Source organism: Myodes glareolus, chromosome 13 (genome assembly GCF_982192425.1).
Source record: "Myodes glareolus chromosome 13, mMyoGla1.1, whole genome shotgun sequence".
Classification (NCBI taxonomy): Eukaryota; Metazoa; Chordata; class Mammalia; order Rodentia; family Cricetidae; genus Myodes; species Myodes glareolus.
This window is the reverse complement of record NC_142038.1, coordinates 76,483,505-76,505,053: the sequence shown is the minus strand read 5'-3', so window position 1 is coordinate 76,505,053 and position 21,549 is coordinate 76,483,505. Positions and strand designations below refer to the sequence as shown.

General features: G+C 41.9%; 1 pseudogene; it reads right to left on the bottom strand.

Annotated features, from left to right (window-relative positions):
* Window positions 1-4,285: 4,285 nt before the first annotated feature.
* Window positions 4,286-4,814, bottom strand: LOC148120063 (thioredoxin pseudogene; annotated as a pseudogene).
* Between the last annotated feature and the right edge of the window lie 16,735 nt (window positions 4,815-21,549).

The window sequence follows — 21,549 nt, the reverse complement described above, 5'->3', positions numbered from 1 at the left end:
TATTTTATTTTTAAAGGCATTAGAAAGAATATTTATCGAAAACAATCTTTTAACTCAGGAATATAAGGATTTAAATATGCCATTAAAGAAAAAGTTAAATATCAATTTAATGCTTTTTTTAAAATTTCCATCTCCTCCCATTTCCCTTCCACTCCCCCTCCCCCTCTCTCCAGTCGTAAGAGCAGTCACAGTTCCCCACCCTGTGGGAAGTCCAAGGTCCTCACCCATACATCTAGGGCTAGGAAGGTGAGCATCCAAACAGACTAGGCTCCCACAAAGCCAGTACATGTAGTAGAATCAAAACCCAGTGCCATTGTCCTTGGCTTCTCAGTCAGCCCTCATTGTCCACCACGTTCAGAGAGTCCGTTTGATTACATGCTCCATCAGTCCCAGTCCAGCTGGCCTTAGTGAGCTCCCATTAGATCAGCCCAGCAGTCTCAGTGGGTGGGTGCACCCCGCATGGTCTGACTTCCTTGTTTATGTTTTCCCTTCTTCTGCTCCTCATTTGGACCTTGGGAGCTCAGTCCAGTACTCCAATGTGGGTCTCTGTCTCTATCTCCATCCATCGCCAGATGAAGGTTCTATGGTGATATGCAAGATATTCATCAGTGTGGCTGTAGGATAGGGCCAGTTCAGGTGCCCTCTTCTCAGCTGCCCAAGGAACAAACTGGGGACATCTCCTTGGACACCTGGGAACCCTTCTAGAGTCAAGTCACTTGCCAACCCTAAAATGGCTCCCTTAATTAATATATCTACTTCCCTGCTCCCATATCCACCCTTCCTCCATCCCAGCTGTCTCATTCCCCCAAGCTCTCCCCATCCTTCCCTTCTCACTTCTCTCCCTCATCTCTCCTTACCACCACCCCATCCCTACCCCCAATCTCCCAATTTTTGCCTGGCAATCTTGTCTATATCCAATATCCAGGAGGATAACTATATGCTTTTCTTTGGGTTCACCTTCTTATTTAACTTCTCTAGGATCACGAATTATAGGCTCAATGTCCTTTAACTATGGCTAGAATACACTTAAGAGTGAGTACATGTCGTATTCATCTTTTGGGGTCTGGGTTACCTCACTCAGGATAGTGTTTCTATTTCCATCCATTTGCTTGCAAAGTCAAGAAGTCATTGTTTGTTACTGCTGAGTAGTACTCTAATGCATATATATTCCACACTTTCTTATCCATTCTTCCATTGAGGGACATCTAGGTTGTTTCCAGGTTCTGGCTATTACAAATAATACTGCTATGAAAATAGTTGAACAAATGCTTTTGTAGTATGATAGGGTACCTCTTGGGTATATCCCCAAGAGTGGTATGGCTGGATCCTGTGGTAGGTTGATTTCAAATTTCCTGAGAAACAGTCACACTGATTTCTAAAGTGGTTGCACAAGTTTGCAATCCCACCAGCAATGGGTGAGTGTTCCTCTTACTCCACATCCTCTCCAGCAAAAGCTATCATTGGTGTTTTTGATTTTAGCCATTCTGAAAGGTGTAAGATGGTATCTCAAAGTTGTTTTGATTTGCATTTCCCTGATCGCTAAGGAGGTTGAGCATGACCTTAATGTTGAGAATTCTCTGTTCAGTTCAGTGACCCATTTTTTAATTGGGTTAGTTAGCATTTTAAAGTCTAGTTTCTTGAGTCCTTTGTATTTTTTGGAGATCAGATCTTTGTCTTTTGCAGGGTTGGTGAAGATCTTCTCCCAATCAGTAGGTTGCCTTTTTGTCTTAATGACAGTGTACTTTGCTTTACAGAAGCTTCTCAGTTTTAGGAGGTCCACTTATTCATTGTTGCTCTCATTGTCAGTGCTACAGGGGTTTTACCTAGGAAGTGGTCTCCTGTGCCCATGTGTTGCAGACTACTTTCCACTTTTTCTTCTATCAGGTTCAGTGTGGTCAGATTAATATTGAGGTCTTTAATTTTTTAACTGACAGACATGAGCTACTGAAATTAGGCTTGAGAAATTTTTGTGTTACCAAAGTTTAAGTAGTTTTGACTCCTTTTTGATGGCCTGTTACTTCATCTTATAACCACTTGGGAGCTTGATTGAGAATGTCTTTAAAAGTCATAGACAAGTCAGAGTTTGTAATATAGGATTAAAAAGATGTATGATTAAAATGTATGCCTTCCTCTTCTTTATGACTGAATTATATTCTGTACCAGACGATTTGACAATTCATTTGTGATCACCTAGACTAATAGTGGACACATTGATATTTTGCTGAATAGAAGCAAACCTTGGCAAATTATCACAAAACTTTATTGATATCCAAGTACAAAAGTTCAGATTCTTGACATTTACACAAGTATCTATTTTAAAAATATTCTCTACCCATGGCTACTGTAGCTTTTATACAGCTAAATAGATACAGAGATATAAATATGAGGGATAGATAGATGGTAGATAATAGACAATATATGTATAATAGATGATAGATGGGTGATATTGACATGGAGAAATCAATGAACCTTATAACTGCAATTTGCATGAACAATTTCAGCAAGATATATACAATATTTCCTTTGTTTTCTTGACTGTACCTGACTTTATCTCAACAGAAGACTTGATTATTTGGGCGTAGGATCTGAGTAGAGATTTTAAAAACTAATTATGTTTTCTTTCTTTATTAAACATTTATGCTGAAGATACATCAAAATTTTGTAGGAATAATTGCAAATGAGAATTGAGGACTTCTAAAAGATTAACTTGTTGAAATCTATGCTAATGGGTGAAACATGATTAATAAAAACTCAGAGTCAGAACTTGTGATTCAACCTGAAGATTGGAAAAGTAACACAGCCAGCCTCTGACTCTTACTTTCACCTTAGTATGAAATGGCAATCCTGCCTCCCGGAATCTCAGAATAAGACTGTCTCGGAGAGTTAGTTATCTTCCCTTGTATTATATTCCTCTCTAGGGCTGGGATTAAAGGCATGCACCACCTGATTTCTATGGCAACTAGTAATTTCTGTGGCTATTGGGATTAAAGATGTGTGTTACTATAACATAGTCTATAGGCTGTTTTGCTCTCAGATCTTCAGGCAGTCTTTATTTATTAAAATATAATTGAAATGCCACTACAAATAGAGCTTTAGAAAGCATCCCAAGAGAAGATGCAGATAACTCAGAGCATTTATGGCTAGCCTACACAATCTTAAATTCCCTTCTCACTTTCTTGCTACCTAACAATTTGTTATGTCTCATAGACATGAATTATAGTACTCGCTTAAAGGCCCCCAAAGTGAATCCCATGTTTTCCTGACATAAAGGTTTAAATTGTATCATTAGGTGAAAAAAAACTAGCTTATTAAGATTCCAAACATATGACATTCTGAGAAAGACTAACTACAGAGACTAAAAGAGAGTGGTAACTATAAAGGGGATGTAAGTGGATGTATATATGGGACAGAAGCGTCATTTCTTGTACTGCTTTTGTTATGGGTCATTTTAATCCCAAAATCTCTTTATCTCAGTTGTAGCAAGTTTCAAAATTTATACCAATTGTGTATTTTCTCAAAATTGAGAAACATTGTCAATCACTTACTTAGGGTAGAGTCCTCAAATTTCCTTTAAGGTTCTTTTAAGACCTGTTAGTCTTCATGAGTTTTTGAGAAGGACACACATAGAAACTTCATCTAAATCTCCTCTACCACTTCCTTTCCCCCTTGTGCCTCAACTTATCCCATGTATCCCTGCCCAAAATATGAATTCTTACATGATCTCCATGCATGTATATGTATGGTTTTGTGCACACATAGAAATACATAAATTTCTAAACTACTAAGTCCACTTAGCTTTGGCCCATGTGTCTAGCATGGAGCACTGGACTGAATGACTTATCCGGGAGCTGGTCGCTGGAGAAGACTGGTTGTCTCTCTTTCAGTAGGGATTGGCCTTGTTGGCAAAGAGAAAACTTCACTTCTTGATATATGAAAAATCAAGTCAAGTTTCTACTGTGGGCCTGTGTTCAACAAGGGCAATATTTCTTGTTTCAAACCCTTATTCTCCAAAACCTCTCACATCCATCTTTTTGAAGATATTTTCTCTGATCAGCTTCCTTAAAAATACAATGATCCTTAAATTCTGTTTGTCTAGAGAATGATTTACTTTCTCCATGACATCTATCCCTTCATCTTTGAAGTTCTATTCGTCTGGTTAGTGCTGTGGTACTTACCTTTATCCCAGCACTCAGGAGGTGGCAGCAATAAGATCCTAAGATTGAGGATGCTCTTGGGATACTGACCTACTATGTTTTCTTTTCTTTTCTTTTTTTTTAAAAAAGGGTAGAATTAATATTTTATCCTCATTTATAATCAGATGGCAGTTGGGGATAGACTCTCCACACTTCATATTTGTTTGAAAATTAAAAAAGTTACAGGTTTTAAACAGCTGCTGGCTGGTTATGTTTCTCAGGGCATGATTACGCAAATTCAGTAATGGAGGCTTCAAGCTTTTCCTTGTTCACACCAGAGAATTCACCCACCTTTTGACCCTTTTTGTAAAACTGGAAGGTCGGCATGCATTTGACTTCACACTCTGCAGCAACATCCTGGCAGTCATCCACATCTATTTCAAGGAACACCACACTGGAATCCTTTTCAGAGAGGGAATGAAAGAAAGGCTTGATCATTTTACAAGGTCCACACCACGTGGCCGAGAAGTCCACAACTCCGAGCCTGTCTCCCGCAGCCTCCAGGGCCTCCTGAAAAGCTTCCTTGCTCTCGATCAGCTTCACCATTTTGGCAGTCGCGGGGGAGGAACCACACGAGTTTCTGTAGAATCCGATGGGAATGGATTCGAGGTGCACGACGGAGCTTGCCCCTACTATGTTTTCTATTGCTGATAGACATCATGACAAAAACAATGTGGGGAAGAAAGTTTATTTGGCTTACATGCTCTGATCAACGTCTGTCACTTAGGGAAGTTTGGGCAGGAATTCAACCAGGAGCTGAAGCAGAAAACATAGACAAATCTGGCTACTGTCTTGCTCAGTAGACTTATAACTTCAGACCAATTAGATGTGGTGAAGTGGGTTGGGGTTTCCCACATGATTCAACAAGAAAATTAATCTTGTGACTGGTCACCAACTGCAAAGTCACAAGCCTACTTTCAGATGTTCAGCATATTAACGTTTTTGTTAGAGAGCAATCTTCCTAAGAAAATGCATGGATTAGAATAGAATATTTTGTGTGAGTGAGTCCACATCCAGAAAGATAAATGCTGAAAGTTCTTTACATATAATGTCCTTAGCTTCCGTTCTTCAGCTGCGAGTATAAAACATGGAGGAAGAGACAGAGGAGAAGCTACCTAGGGTGGCTGGATAATTTGATGTATATGTGTAAGTGAGATTTTGCTATATTGTTGAGGATATTAAGTAGGAGTGGAAACCAAACTATATGTATTTGTAGGGCTTTGGATATGTGGGAGGACATATTATACCCTGACACATATCCATCTGTGTTTATCTGATGTATATGTGCTTGTGTCTGTTTGTGTGTATGAGTGCCTGTGCTCCTATGCATGTATATTTAGGTGCTGCTGAATGGGAGGACTATCTTGCAGAATCTGAGACCTTGTCATATATGCATGTTCTGGGTGCATATGTGTATGTGTGTATATGTGTGTGTGCGCGCTCATGTATGTGGATTGTACTGCAGCTAACCTGACACTAGTTGGACCTGAACATATCTCCATATGATAAGCTCTATTTATAGGCAAAGTGATGCACAGAGGCACCTGTCACCTGGCTGTAGGGGAGGGTGAACCATGTAGGACCTGCTATGCAGCTGTGTGTGTGTAGATGGAGATTTACCTGTAAGATGATAGATAGTAGAACCTGACATGTGCCTTGTATGAATATGGGGATGGACAGCAGGATGAAACTCCTAGTTATGATCCTGTGTGACTTTGCTTGTAGGGAAGGGTTATGTCCTAGGACCACATCCGGAGACTTGTATGTATATGTTGAACTTTCACTAAGGAAAAAGGGTACCTAACAGGATCAGAGAACTGAAGTGTGTAAGATATTTCTATGTAAGGTAGGCAGGGGAAACCTAGCTGGTCTTGACTCCAGATTATGTGTGTGATTTGTGCTTATGAGAAGTGGTACCTCACCGGAGGAGATAATGAGATCTGTGTGGATGTGTGGATGTGTATGTCTGTGTGTGTTTCTCTCTCTGTGTGTGTGTGTGTGTGTGTGTGTGTGTGTGTGTGTTGTGTCTGGACAGAGGAGCGAGGGAGAGAGAGAAAGAGAGAGAGAGAGAGAGAGAAAGAGAGAGAGAGAGAGAGAAAGAGAGAGAGAGACAGAGAGATTGAGTTCCTACATGTGGAACTTTGGATGTATGTCAAAGAGAAAAAAAGGTCCTGACAGTAGCCTTATGTTTATTCTCCCCGCTTTATATCATCAGTTTGGCTGTATTTATAAGAACATTTATTAGGAACTGATATTCACCCATAGTATATTTCAGTGTGGGGCAGAAAATATTTAGAAGAAATAGCCACTTACCAATTTGTGTAAGATTTATGTGTATGTAAGATTTCTCTGTGAGGGGATAATATGAAGTACTTGATACGAACTGATGTATTCATGTATGCCTATTGCATGCATGCATGCAAGTGTCTGTGTTTATGTATGTGTGTCTCTGTCTGTCTGTCTGTGTGTGTGTGAGAGAGAGAGAGAGACAGAGAGAGAGAGAGAGAGAGAGAGAGAGAGAGCATACTAAGCTATTTATGTTTGATGCATTTGCAAGATTTCTCTGTAAGGGTATACACAAAGGATAAAGAAGCAGAGAGGGAAATCAGAGAAACATCACCTTTCATGATAGCCACAAACAGCATAAAATATCTTGGGGTAACTCTAACCAAGGAAGTGGAAGACCTATTTGACAAGAACTTTAAGTCCTTGAAGAAAGAAATTGAGGAGGATACCAGAAAATGGAAAGACCTCCCCTGCTCTTGGATTGGGAGAATCAACATAGTAAAAATGGCAATTCTACCAAAAGCAATCTATAGATTCAATGCATTCCCATCAAAATCCCATCAAACTTCTTCACAGACCTTGAGAGAACAATAATCAAGTTTATATGGAAAAACAAAAGACACAGGATAGCCAAAACAATCTTATACAATAAAGGAACTTCTGGAGGCATTACCATCCCTGACTTCAAACTCTATTACAGAGCAACAGTATTGAAAACAGCTTGGTATTGGCATAACAACAGAGAAGTTGACCTATGGAATCGAATAGAAGACCCAGGTATTAACCCACAAACGTATGAACACCTGATATTTGACAAGGGAGCTAAAGGTATACAATGGAAGAAGGAAAGCATCTTTAACAAATGGTGCTGGCATAACTGGATGTCAACCTGTAGAAGAATGAAAATAGATCCATATCTATCACCATGCACAAAACTCAGGTCCAAATGGATTAAAGACATCAACATTAATCCGTCCACTTTGAACCTGATAGAAGAGAAAGTGGGAAGTAGTCTACAAGATATAGGCACAGGAGACCACTTCCTAAGCAGAACCCCAAGAGCGCAGACAATAAGAGAAACAATGAATAAATGGGACCTACTGAAACTGAGAAGCTTCTGCAAAGCAAAGGACACTGTCAGTAAGACAAAAAGGCTACCTTTCGACTGGGAGAAGATCTTCACCAAGCCCTCATCAGACAAAGGTCTGATCTCCAAAATATACAAAGAACTCAAGAAACTAGACACTAAAACTCTAATTAACCCAATTAAAAAATGGGGTACTGAACTGAACAGAGAATTCACAACAGATGAACTTCGAATGGCCAAAAGGCACTTAAGGTCATGCTCAACCTCCTTAGCGATCAGGGAAATGCAAATCAAAACAACTTTGAGATATCATCTTACACCTGTCAGAATAGCCAAACTCAAAAACACCAATGATAGCCTATGCTGGAGAGGATGTGGAATGAGGGGAACACTCATCCATTGTTGGTGGGAATGCAAACTTGTGCAGTCACTGTGGAAATCAGTGTGGCGGTTTCTCAGGAAACTTGGAGTCAACCTCCCTCAGGACCCAGCAATTCCACTCTTGGGAATATACCCAAGAGATGCCCTAACATACTACAAAAGCATTTGTTCAACTATGTTCATAGCAGCACTATTTGTAATAGCCAGAACCTGGAAACAACCTAGGTGCCCCTCAATAGAAGAATGGTTAAAGAAGGTGTGGAACATATACACATTAGAGTTTTACTCAGCGGTAAAAAGCAACGGTGCTCTTAACCAGTGAGTCATCTCTCCAACCCTGACTTTGAACTCTCGATCATTAGGATCATCTCTCAAGGGTTGGAATTACAAGCTGGAGTCACCTCATCCAATTTAGAAGTTTTGTTTAATTGGTTAAATTTAGAGGAAGCTTTGTGATGTTTATTAAGACTAAACCACTCGGAGGATATTAGAGGCTGTCTTAGGGTTTCCATTGCTGTGCAGAGACACCATGCTCACAGCAACTCTTACAAAGGAAAACATTTCATTGGGCTTACAGTTTCAGAGGTTTAGTCCATTATTGTGGTGGCAGACAGACATGGTGCTGGAGAAGGAACTGAGAATTCTACATCTTGATGTGCAGACAGTAGGAAGTGAACTGTGTCCCCACACTGTTTGTAGCTTGAGCATAGGAGACCTCTATAGGCCAAGCATTCAAACACATGAGTTATTTTGTTTCTGAGGCAGGGTCTCTGTGTATCCTGGAACTCGCTTTGTAGAACTCACTGAGATCAGCTCAGCCTGTCTTTGCCTCCCAATTGCTGGGATTAAAGGCGTATGCTACCTCCAGTCTGGCATGGTTAACAGTGTGATCAAATATTGTGCAAAATTGCCTACATACATGTCTGTGTACCAGAAACATGCAATGCGAGCTGCCATCTGGGTGCTAGGAATAGAACCTTGTCCTCTAGAAGATAAACCTGTACTGTCTGGGCCATCTCTCCAGCCCCAGTAATCCTCTAGAAACTAATGATCCTTGCAGGAAATTTCTGTTTATCTATATGTGCATAATTATGAAGGCCAGATGAGTCTGGGGTGTCACACAGGTACTGTCCAATGTGAACATAATTAATTATGAAGACCAGAGAACAGTCTGGGGTGTCACACAGGTACTGTCCCTCTTGTTTTGAGAAAATGCCCTTCACTGGTCTAAATTTAGAATAGGTGGGGCCAGCTGAAGAGTCTTTTGGGATCCACTTATCTCTACCCCCCCTCCCCTGAACTCAAAGAAATCTGCCTGCATCTGCCTCCAATGTTGTCACTAAAGGTGTTCACCACATCTTAACTTTTTTGAATTCTTGGGATTGAATTCAGGGCCTCATGTTTATGTATGTATGTATGTATGTATGTATGTATGTATGTATGTATGTACTTTACAAATCTAACCATCTCCCTAGCTCCCAGAAAATTTAATAGAATGTTAAGACCTACATGAGATTGTGTTACTGTTAAAAATCTAGTTGTGTGGTTCAATCTACACAACAAAAAACTTGCTTATTGTAAACAGGATTAAAGTCGACCATATGTCAAGAGGCTGAGCAAGCAACCAATTGACAGGAAATGAACAAGAAAATACCTTGGAGGGTAAGACAGAATCAGAAGGATGGATAGATGCATAGGAAGGAAGGAACATTGAGTTAGAGGAATCTTGAGAAAGGTCTTTTTCTGGGATGTCAATGGAGGAGGAAAGTCAGCTTGCTGCTTTCTCTGCCTCCCAGAGCTAGCAGGCTTTCACCTCAGCATCTGGCTCCTGAGTCTATTGGTAAAATTAAACAGTTGAAACAAACAACAGACAAAATGCCTATGCACATTTTAAGTTTAGGGTCTGGGCTGGTGAGATGGCTCAATAGATAATGGTACTTGCCCTGAGCCTGCCAACCCGAACTTGATCCCTGGGATCCACTTGATAAAAGGTGACAGCAACTCCTACAGGTTGTGCTCTGATTTCCATGTGCACATTATGTAGCATGTGCATGCTTGTTCACATATATGCAAACACATGTACACAAGTGAGGTGGTTTAGTGGGTGAAGAGACAATGCTGTGCAAGCCTAATGACCCGAATATGGTCCCCAGATGGCCACTGACTCCTGGGTGTGTTCTCTGATCTGTACAGTTGCCCCTTTCTCTCTGAAACATGATAAAGTAGCCATTGTGAAAGTAGTATACAAATTTAAAGACTGAAATAATGAAGATTATAAGAGACATGTTGGGTAACCTCAGCCCTTACCATCAGTTTGAGGCTGTCTAAAAGTGGTCTTAGCAGTATTTTAGCTAATTGGGTAAATTTAAGTACTTATTCCACAATTGACATGCTTATTTTGTTTATAGGGGATTAAAATTATATATCTGTCCTATGATCAGATGACTTTATCAAGTGATTTATCAAGTGATTCAACAAATGTATGAAATCCATGATTGACACTTTATATGATAGATACTCTTGTTTTACATTTATGTGTATGAATGTTTTATTGAAATGTATGAATGTGTAGTACATGTGTGCCTGGTTTTGGAGGTCGGAAAACAGTGTCAGATGTGAAACTGAACTTAGTTGTGCGTATGGGTGCTGGAAACTGAAACCCAGTCCTCTGTAAGAACAAGTGCTCTTAACCAGTGAGCGCCTCTTCAGCTTCTGGTTTTTGAGACAGGATCTCATAGTTCAGATTAACCTCAAACTAACCCTGCCTCAATTTCCTGAAGCTAGCATTTTAGGCCTGTGCCACTGACATGAATATCTTAATAGTAAATTGTGTGCTGTCATGTATCCCCACCCATATCCCTTGGATTCCACATTGGGGAATTCAACTGGAGGTTAAAAATGTGCCTGAGATTGCTGAACAATTAACGGTGCTTGGTACCGGAAGGTGAGGGGGGTTTGGGGGAGAGGGAGCAGCCAGTGTCTCTAGCAGGCCTGTGCTTATGAGACACTGGCCACTGAGGGAAGGGCGGGAGCATGGGCATATGGGGTTTTGTTTACTTGTTTCCATACCGGCAAAACATTTTAGGCATTAAGGAACGTATGGTGTCAGACAGCCCCAACTGAAAACGATTTTGTAAAATGCAGTACAAGGGCGCTTGGGGACCAGGCCTCAAATTGTAGGTGTTCATTTTGCAAATCTATGCTGGACCTGAAGCCTAGCGTAATGCATCCAATGTGGTAGGTTTTGGGTCAAGAAAGAAAAATAGAGGGGTGTGAGAGAAATTCCTTTGAACACAGTCTCTCCTGAAAAAGGGATCCCACAGGACAAGGCAAGTCCTTGTCCTGGTAACAGGTTGGGAACCTGGTGCGGTGGTGTCTTTTGCAGGACAGCTCAAAAATCGTATAAAACCCTGGGCTTCTTAGGCAATGGCTTGGAGAGACAACTTACCCTGACAAAGCTGATCTTAGCCTGGCAGAGAGCAGGTGTGGGGAGAAGGGTATGTTCTCAACACTGGCCCAGGGCCAGTGGGAGAACAAAACACCCCCGCGATGGGACCCCAGATGAAAGATTTCTGCCCCCCATAAGCCTCTCTGTTGACGCAATAATCCGAATCAGACCAAATCAAAGTAGAAAAAGCCCAGGTTTAATGTATACAAATGCTCCCGAATGGCTTTCCAGCACTCCCAGGAGGAGATAGGGAAGGAATACTGGAAAACCACAGGATTGTTTGGGGGTGGGCAGTTTAAATACCCTTTGGGAGTGGCCTTTAGTATCTCTGGGGAATAGTCATCGTTTGGTAGAGTCTGTACTGAGGCAACTCCCAGGGGAGGGGACTTGGGATGAAACTTCTACCTGAACATTCCAGACTTCTTGAATATATGGATACCAGGGGTTGGGGTAAGGCTTTAACCTAAAAATTCCAGACTCTGGGTATAGGGGCATCAGCTCAAGTCTGGCTACATTCTGTGGGCATGGGGCTACATAGGGGAGGGGAGAGTTGGGAGTTGGTGGGCTCATGCTCAGAGGGAGGTATGGGTGGAGAAGCGTTTAGTTAACTGACATTCTGGAGAACTCGGGTATCTGTTCCTTCAGGGAGATGAGAAGGCAGGTTGCCAGGAGAAAAATAGATTCTTATTATTGGCTATGAATGGGGCTAGTCATGGGACGGGTGATTAACTGCCAGAAAGAATCGGACGAAGATGTACCCTGGTTGTACAGGGGAGGCAAGGGTGAATGAGTGAGACATGAGAGCAAATATGCCCTTTAAAATCAGATTTTAGTTGCTGAGTAGGTGCCCATTTGAGCCTGGAGAGGTGGTGCCAGTGGTGAAGGTCCCAGGAGCTGGTACAGGTGCTGCCAGTATCTGGAGGGCCCTCTATAAGTTGGTCTTGATCCAGATAACAGGAGTGACTTGTAAAGTATTCTCAAAAATGGGTGGGGTCAAAATGAGCTCTGGAGACCCTTAGTTTTCACCAGACCAGATTTTTGGACACAGCAGCAGAACCTTTCCCAGGATCCTGCAGGTATCTGTAAGACAGCTAGGACAGATTCACATCTTGGTGTCATAGCAAAAGGCTATGGCTTTAGGCTAAAATGTATGAGCATTTTAGAAGACTCGGAATCTCTGAAGATACGTCTGAAACCTGTTAATCCTGGCCCATGAAGCCTGTGAAAGAGGTACAACTGTCTATTTTTAGCAGGAAGCTTAACAAATGAAGTAATGGGTTACCAGAACCCGAAGTCATCAAACGCCGTCAGACAGATCTGAGAGGGATGAGTAAGTGAGCAGAAGTGAGAGAACTTTTTTCAGCTATCCAGGCAATCAATCCCAAGTCTCTCTGTGGTCTTTAGTGAATACCAGTCTTAGAAACAATATACTTGCCTTTAGCTGCTGAACCCAGGAGGCCTGACAGATTTTCCAGTGGAGCAGGATGAGACAATCGACCGCCCAGTGTAGTGCCGTCCGTTTTAGGCAGCTGATGAGGTCAAAGGCAACTTTTGCTGTGTGGGTGGCTTTGCCATTACCAAAGGCAAGCCTCCAAGAGGAAGGTCTTCTGCAAACATGCATCTTCTTGGAGGAGCTATATGATGCTGCAGGAGCTGGCATGTCTATCATAAGAAGCTTTTTATTAAATATTCTCAGATCTGTAAAGGCACTTGAGAATCAGGGTACCATTACCTGTCAGGTATATCTAAATTAGACAAGTTAAATTTGGACATACAGTTTGCTCAATCAGTTACAATTTACCAAAGTCAGTAGAGGCAAGAAGATTAGAAGGAATATTTTAGTGAGCCTAAGTATACTGGACGGGAAATGTCTCCTTGGAAGGGCCAGCACACATGAGTGCTCTTACTGAAGATGGCACTGAGGTTTCTGTTTTGACCTCAACCAAAAATGGTGGCTACCTACATGTTTGTATTTTTTCAGAGCTATTGTAATCTGTAGTTAAAAGTTTTACACTAACTAGTTATATTTTGTTGTTTTCGATTTTGTTTTATTTTTCAAGGCAGGATTTCTCTGTGTAGCTTTGGAGCCTGTCCTGGAACTCACGCTGTAGACCAGACTGGCCTTCAACTCACAAAGATCCACCTGCCTCTGCCTCTGAAGTGCTGGGATTAAAGGTGTGCGCCACCACTGCCTAGCACTAACTAGCTCTTACAACTTAAATTAACCCATATTTCTCTGCCATATAGTGGCATCTTCTTCCACTATGGCACGTTTATCTTGCTTCTCTTCGTATCCTTGGACTCTCCTGACTCCACCTTTCTTCCCAGTGTCCTCTCTGCTCTGAAAATCCTGCCTAGCTATTGGCCATTCAACTTTTTATTAAACCAATCTGAGGGCTGAATGGCTGTTAATGAGATCTGGTGCCCTCTTCTGGTGTAGTATGTAGGTATACATGCAGCAGGCAGAATCAAACAAAAAAAAAACAAATAAATTTAGCTTAAAATCAATCTGAGAGACAAATCTTCATAGTGTACAAAAGATGATTCCACAGCACACGTGTGTGTTTGTTGGAATGGCTTGTGTATGGATGTGAAAGGCTGATGCTGGAGTTTGCTTCAGTATCTACACTGTTCCCTGAGACAGGATCTCTCAGTTGAACGCAGAGTTCACCAATTCCTCTAGTCAAGCTAGCCAGCTTGCTTCAAAGTGCTGGAGTTACATGCAAGCTGGTAGGTCATCACACCTATCCAAACTACCTGAGTTCTGAGACCCCAACCCCTGTTCTCACACATGGTCAATGGTATACCCTCTGAGCCATCTCCCCAGCCCAGAATTCACCTTTTAAAAGATTTATTAAAGTGTGGATTAAAGACCAAAGAAAAATATCAGAAAATCAGATTTCACAGAACCTTTCAAGTATTTCAATTATGGCTCAGTATTTAGAAATGTAGCCAAGTGGAGGTGACACATGCTTTAATCCAAGCACTTGGAAGGCAGAGGCAGGTGGATCTCTGTGAGTTCAAGGCCAAGGTCAGTCTGGTCTCAAGAGAGTTCCAGGACAGCCAGAGCTACACAGAGAAATACTGTCTCAAAAAGTCAAGAGAGAGAGAGAGAGAGAGAGAGAGAGAGAGAGAGAGAGAGAGAGAGAGAAAGAAGAAAAATGTAACAAGGCCAGCAAACAAAGCACTTTTACTGCTGTGCTCCTGCCCACACAGAAATTCTATTTTACTGAAAAGTGCATCATGGCCTTATGCTAAAGAACACAGGGCAGAACTTCCTATATCTTGTGGCCATTGGGTTACCAACCAAAGTGCAAAAAAAGTGTCTCTAAGTAGACCACACAGAGGCCACAAGACTAGCACTTTGTAAAGCTCAGCTAGGAAGGCACAAGTCAGGTGACGGTTTTCTATGTTCTCTGCTCACCCTTGTGAAGAAAAGGATTTTTTTGGGTTACAAATTTTAGAAACCAGATTACTTACAGAGCCTGCGGGTAATTAGCATTCGCCACAATTAATATATTTTGGTGGATTTAAAGCTAAATAACTGGGTACAGTGGTGGAGAGCTGAAGCAGAAACACTGAAGAAAAAAAAAAAGCACAACAAAACCCTGTCTCCAAAGGAAAAATACATAAGGCCCAGCCAGGTTACAGCAAAACTCCAGGGGAAAAAACCAACAGCAACAACAACAAAAGGAAGTTGTTGGTTTATCTCAAAACTGAAGTGTACACCTAAATCTAACCCTAACCCTACCCTAACCCTAACCGAGCTGCAAAGCCTCTTTCTGGGTTCTACTCTGAGTTGATATGGGATTCCCCTCTCTATGCTGTGAATACCAATGGTTAATAAACAAACTGTCTTAGGCCTACACAAGGCAGAACTTAGGTAGGTGGGGAAAACTAAACTGAATGCTGAGAGAAAGAAGGCAGAATCAGAGAGAAGCCATGTAACCTCTAAGCCACATCCTCTTAGTGATACACAGATTAATGGAGATGGGTTAGTTTAAGATATGAGTTAGCCAGAAATATGCATAAGCTATTGACCAAACAGTATTGAAAATAATATGGTTTCTGTGTAATTATTTTTGGAGTCTGGGCAACTGGGAAACAAACAAGTGACTTCCTTAAAACACTGAGCTTTTCATGTCTCAGTCAGGATACTTTGTTTTACGTGTGCACAACTAAATTACTTAGTGTTTATTTGTTTCCTTTTCTGAAAATAGTTTAGATCATTTGAGGGATTTGGCTGATATAAATTTAAATATGCTGGAAGATCAAAGAAAATGAATAAATTTGGTGCGGTCATGTCGCGCCTGCACCACAGGATGGTTCACGAGTCAGGCGAGGGACTGGAGATTGAAATACATACACACAGACAGAGACACAGGTCATCATTGAAACAAGAACACCAACTTTATTGTCTGCCAGGGCAGTTCATATAGTGCTTTCTTTGACCAATGACCACATCCTAGCTCTTGGGATTTTTCAGCTGCAAGCCCACCAGAAACCACTCCACTGCCATCAGGAATTCATGAGGGTCTGTGCCCAGAGCAGCTGCAAGCACAGGAAAACAGGTTGTTTACCCTGGCAGGCAGGGATCACAGACAGTTCAGGGTCTGAGGGTCTGCAGTCCCCAACAGCATCACGTTAGGATCTTCAGCGAAAAAGCAATAGGAGCTATCTGGAGAGATTCATAAGGAACTGGTTCCTGGGCTAATGGAGGGTGAGAACTGTTAGCTGCCCTCTGTGTTGTGGTGGAGTACCATGTCAGCTCCAGTCTGCAAACCAGGAGCAGTGATGGTTTAGGTCCCAGCTCAAACACGCAGACAGCAAATCCCCCCTTTCCCTTTTGACTCTGGGAAAACTATCAACAGACAGGATGAAACCAGCCCACACCTAGTAAGGCATTTTCTTTACTCAGTATACTTAGTTTCATTTATTTATTTATTTGGTGTTTTGAGATAGGGCCTTACTACATACATGGCCTGAAGCTCACACTATAGACCAGGTTGGCCTCAGGGAGATCTGCTGCCTTTGCCTCTCTAGTACTTGGGATTAAAGTCCTGTGCCACTACACCCAACTTGGTTTATGGTTTTAAAATTTTTTTTAAACAAAAAGTGTTTTAAACCAATTTGTTTGTTTATATTTGAGACAGAAACTTGCTATATAGCCCTGGCTGGCCTGGTACTTGCTTTGTAACCAAGACTAATCTTAAACTTGCAGCTGTCCTCCTGCCTTGATCTCCTAAGTGCTAGAATTACAGGCATGAGTCACACACATAGTTTCAAAGTCTGGCTTTATATCCAGCACTTCTACTAATAAAATAGGATAGATTTCTATGCAATTATGGTGACCTTAGTTCAATCTCTGGAATCAATATGTATTAGTTACTGTGTTACTGTGACAAAATACCAGGACCAAAGCAGCTTGAAGGAGAAAAGGGTTTATTTTAGTTTATGGTTCCAAGGAACAGAATCTATCATGGCGAGGAAGGCTTGATAACTCGTAGGGAAAGTTAGGCATGGTGGCAGAAGCAGGGAGCTGGCCTGTCATATTTTAATCCAAATATAAGAAGTCACGGGGGGCAGTCTATAAACCTTAAACTTGCTCCAAACAGTACTACCAACTGGAAACCAAGTGCTCAAATTCATGGGCCTATTGGGGTATATTTCTCATTCAAACTACAGTATGATGTAAAGGTGCAATGAGGAAACTAAGCTCTGAGGGTTGTTCTCAGACTGCCACACACAGTAAACACCCCCCGCACACACACACAAATACTAATAAACCTGGATGGGCAGGGTGGGCACACCTTTAGCCCTAGCACTTGGGAGGCAGAGACAGTCTCTGTGAGTTCAAGGCTAGAATGGTTTACATAATAAAGTTGCAGGCCTGAGGTCCATAGAAAGACCTGTCTCAAAAAAAGTGAAAAAAAGGAAACTGGTAATCTCAAGCCAGGTGTGGTGGGATATATCTATAATTCCAGCACTTTGCACGAGAGTTAAGATCAGGGGTTCAAGGTCAGAACTCACTATCTTATGAATTCAAGACCAGCGTGGAAGCAGGAGACCCTGTCTCTGTTGCTACTACTACTAACAATAATGATGATGATTATATAAAATACAGATTAATCAACTCCATCCCTTTTCTCAGTTTGGTTCTGTGAAGTGTGATGTGGCTAATTGGCACCTTGGAGAACCCCCAAACATTACTACATACATAGATAGTGTGTACCCTAAAGTACAAACACCGAGCAGGAGTCGCCCCCAGAGACCACCTCTCACACCACAGCTGATATAAAAGCATGAGGATTTTATTAATTCTGTCATGACAGGGTCCCCCAACATTTGGGAAGCCGAGAGACCCCGAACAGCTGGTACAGGCTACTTTTAAAGGAAAAGCCATAGAAGCAAGCAGGTGTCTGGGGGTTATTCTTTGACTATTATGATTGGCTTATTCGAAAGGGCTATTACCAATAATTGGCTGGAGAGTGGTTGCCAGATCAGATGAGGTAAGAGGTCACTTTGATCCCATTTCCCAGGGACTGAGTCAAAACATACGCGTGTGGGTAATTGTTCAGGAACTGAGTCAACATCTTAAAGGTTATCTTGCCCAAATTTTTGGACAACATTCACAAAGACTCAGGGAAATGGAAAGTTCCCAACATTTCAGCAGCTGTTAGGTCCTTGGTTCCCAGGGGGGAAGGGCCGAGCATTACTGCTGAGACTGAGAGAGTTCAGAATTTGTCAGAAATGGCTTCAGAATTGTCTTAAAGTTCTACAATAGGATCCTAATAATAAATTTGGTCATCAACTCCTGATGTATATTCATTATGTACATGTATACATAGATCTGTGGCTGGCTGGGTGGCTGGTACCTGATGTCCTCCTCTTCGTGTTCTCTCTTGCTCCTTGATCTTTCTCCTCCTAGAGTTCTCCTTCTGTTTATACTCTGCCTGCCAGTCCTGCCTATCCTTGCTACACTTCCTCGCTATTGGCCATTCAGTTCTTTGATTAGATCACCAAGTGTTTTACACAGGCAAAGAATCACAGTTTTACAGAGTTAAACAAATGCAGCATAAACAAAAGCCACACACCTTAAAATAATATCTCCCCAAAAGAGGTCACAAGTTGTAGGTTGAGAACAATTGTTCTAGACTTTGGTGTGAGAATCCCTTTAGCGGCAAATTGTCTCAACTGGTTCAGGCTGTTATTACAAAATACCATAGACTAGTGCTGGCTTTAATATGATTTAGCTATTCCCCAAAGGCTTATGTTAAAGGCCTCATCTCCAATTTGATGTTTTTGGAAGGTCAAGGAAACTTTAGAAGTGTGTCTTATAGGGGCCGTCTTTAGGCCATTGGAGACATGCCTTCTCCCTTTCCTATTCTTTTCTTTGTAATTTTTTTGATTGTTTTGTTTTTCGAGGCAGGGTTTCTCTGTGTAGCCCTGGCTATCCTGGAACTCACTCTGTAGATCAGGCTGGTCACGAACTCACAGAAATTCACTTGCCTCTGCCTTCTGAGTGCTGGGGATTAAAGGTGTGTGCCACCACTGCCCAGCTCCTTTATAATTATTTTGGTGTGCAAGTGTTGGTGCACGTATGTCATGGTATTCATGTGGAAGTCAAAGGAATTCCACATTATAGTTTTTAAAAACTACAATGATTTTGTGGGTGGCACATGTGTGCCACCTCACACGTGTGGGTGACACAGCAGAGCTTGTAGGAATCAGTCCTCTCCTTCCACCATCTGAGATCCAGGGGTCAAACCCCTGCTAAGCCATCTCACTGGCCTGCCTCCCATTTTATTTGAGGCAGGGCTTCTCTCTGTGAATGTGGTATAAGTGTGCTACAGTCCAGGCATGGGGGTCAAAGGACACATTTAGATTTTGGTCCTCACCTTTCACCTTATCTGACAGTGTCTTTGTTTTTTGTTTTGTTTTGTTTTTTCTTCACCATGCATGCCAAGCTAGTTACTCTGTGAGATTCTCCAGATTGTCCTGTCTGTGCCTTTGACTCCATGTGGGAGTGTTGGGATGCAGATGGTCACCCTATTTCATCTGACGTATTTGAGTTGTGGGCATTCAAAACTAGGTGCTCAAGCTTGCTCAGCAGGTGCTCTTACCACGGAGCCTCCCAGTTTTCTTTCACTGTTCAGTCATGAGGTTAGTGGCTCTCCATATGATGTTCACCACCAGCAACAAGGCTAACCAACCATGGACCGAAGCCTCTAAAACTGTGAACAAAAGTAACTGTTTTCTTTTTATAACTTGGTTATCTTATATGCTTGTTATGGTGATGGAAAGCTAAAAACTGGATAGATTATAAACAACAAAAGCATACTGCCCAGCGTTCTGGAGCCTGGGAATCAAAAATTAAGTTTCTACTGGTGTGATAGAAACCCATGTTTTAACTGATGGCATCTGCTCACTGTGGCCTTGCATGGTAAAAGGATGAATGGGCTCCCTTGAGACTCACTTTTTATCTTTAAAACAATCTTTTATCATTTTACAAACCAATTCCAGTTCCTCCCTTCCTTCTGCTACCCCCACCTTCCAAGCACCTCACCCCCCATCCACTTCTCAGGGAGGGTAAGGCTTCCCATGGGAAGTCCACAAAATCTGGCCCATCACTCAAAACTCTTTTATAAGTGTATTAACCCTGCTTGTCGAATGGGTAAGTTCCATAATATGAGCACGCCGAAATTTACACTACTGCACAAGGGTTCAGTTGTATTTCCTCTAATTCTGTTGCTGTTTGTCACCTAAACCAGTTCAGGTTCTAACCACAGAGACCACTCTTTTATTCTTACACACCATCAAACCTTTGCTTTATTTGCCAATGTGTCAAAGGGCACATGTGCTTATTGTAGGCAGAAGTGATGAGATGCTGTATCGTTCATGCCCTGAGGGTGTGGCTGGTAGCTGTTTGGTCAATACTGAGGAGTCCAGAATATCATAGTCTAGAATATTCTGTTGCTTTAAATTAAAGTCTTCCTTTTTGAGACATAATGCTTGCAGCCTAGGTACTATGCACCAGGCTGGTCTTGAACTCATGGCAATTATTGCACCTCTGATTCCTGATTATGGAGATTACAGCTGTGAGTCACACCAGCTTTCTCAGAAAAAAATCTATTTTATTCTACTTAAAAAATTGTGCTAGCATGGGCTGGAAAGATGGCTCAGAGGTTAAGTGCATTGCCTGCTCTTCCAAAGGTCCTGAGTTCAATTCCCAGCAACCACATGGTGGATCACAACCGTCTGTAATGAGGTCTGGTGCCCTCTTCTGGCCTGCAAGCTTACATGCAGACAGAATGTTGTATACATAATAAATAAATAAAATATTTTTTTTAAAAAAAATTGTGCTAGCATTTGGGAAGCAGACGCGTGCAGATCTCTGAGAGTTTGAGGTCAGCCGGGTCTACATAGTAAATTCCAGGACAGCCAGGGCTATGTAGAGATACCCTGTTTCACAAAACCAAAATCAATCAATCAATCAATCAATCAATAATAGAATTTGTTTATTATGGTATGTATTGTATAAAGTAAGGGCAGGGCATGCATGTTACTTTGTGAGTATGTGGTTGGCTTCAGGAATTGAACTCAGGTCACCATACTTGCCTGACTAGTGCCTTTACCCACTGAGCCACCTCATTGACCTCAGCACAGAAGTCTAATGGGAGATGGTGTTTAGCTATATTCTTTTTGAAAGTGGAATTACATGCCATTTTCATTTTCCTTTATTGTTTTTGTAAGCATTGCAGCCCAGGTTGGAAAAGTATCCTGGCAGCCAGGAGCTAAGGAATTCCACAAAATCACTGTAAATTTAGCAGCTTGCAGCCTGCTCCAGGGAAAGGCTTACCCAGTGCAAGTGTAACAGCTCTGCTCAACAAGGGGAACAGCTCTGCTCAACAAGGGGAACGGTCCCCAGTGCAAGTGTAACAGCTCAGATCAACAAGGGGAACAGCTCTGCTCAACAAGGGGAATGGTTCCCAGTGCAAGTGTAACAACTCTGCTCAACAAGGGGAACAGCTCTGCTCAACAAGGGGAATGGTTCCCAGTGCAAGTGTAACAACTCTGCTCAACAAGGGGAACAGCTCTGCTCAACAAGGGGAAAGGTCCCCAGGAGTGTTACACTGTGCTCCTCTGCTCTGGCT